Consider the following 847-nt stretch of genomic DNA (forward strand, 5'->3'; position numbering starts at 1 on the left):
GTTGTTGATAGGAAACATCCAATTTCTAAAGTGTGGAGGAATATGACTCTCAGAGACATATCTTCTGTGTATTTAACTTAGTTTACACTTAATGTTTACAGACTTGTAAACCAGAGACTTTACCACAGACTTGTAAACCAGAGGAAGATTTCAAAGTAAAAAAATAGATATTTTGAAAGGTCCACACACTATAAAGTTTAAGGCTGTCACTGATCCTACTGAGTGCTGGATACTGGAGAACATCTACATTTCTCCACGCTACTCACCCCTCAAGCTCCAGTTCAGCCTGGCATATCCTGGCCTCTCTGAGACTGCCACTCACATCAGGTGGTACTTCTGTTTAAGGAAATATTTATTTTATGCTTTCAGCTATATTCGAATGGTTTGTGTATCAACTCACTGTAATGACTCTGGAAAAAAATTACACCAAATTTCATAGTTTTTATTTTTACTATGAGTGCAAATAAACAAAAAATTCTGAGAGCTCTAGAGTGAGCTTTCATTCGTTCAGTAACAGGTCAACCATGGACAGATAATGGCAGCAGTACTGAGGGTTAGGTTGGTGTTCAAAGCTGCAGTTGTCCAACACTAGTTCTAATTATAGTTGAAAGTTACTACATTTCTGGTCTACTCTTATAACCTAGCCAAGACTCTGAACACAGACAGCTTTTTTTATGCCCTTTGCATTCTAGCACAATTTAACTGAGAAAACAAATAGAATAAAGCTAATATAAACAAACACCCAAACCCCCTGAATTAGCAGTGAGTGTCTAATCAAAAAGTCTGTAAGTTTAGCATAAGCTTCTGGCACAGGCTTACACTGTTTCTCAAGAAAAGCAAATTCAGG

The sequence above is a fragment of the Lepidothrix coronata genome, unplaced genomic scaffold, assembly GCF_001604755.1.
Source record: "Lepidothrix coronata isolate B3197 unplaced genomic scaffold, Lepidothrix_coronata-1.0 Scaffold12, whole genome shotgun sequence".
In the NCBI taxonomy this organism is placed as follows: domain Eukaryota; kingdom Metazoa; phylum Chordata; class Aves; order Passeriformes; family Pipridae; genus Lepidothrix; species Lepidothrix coronata.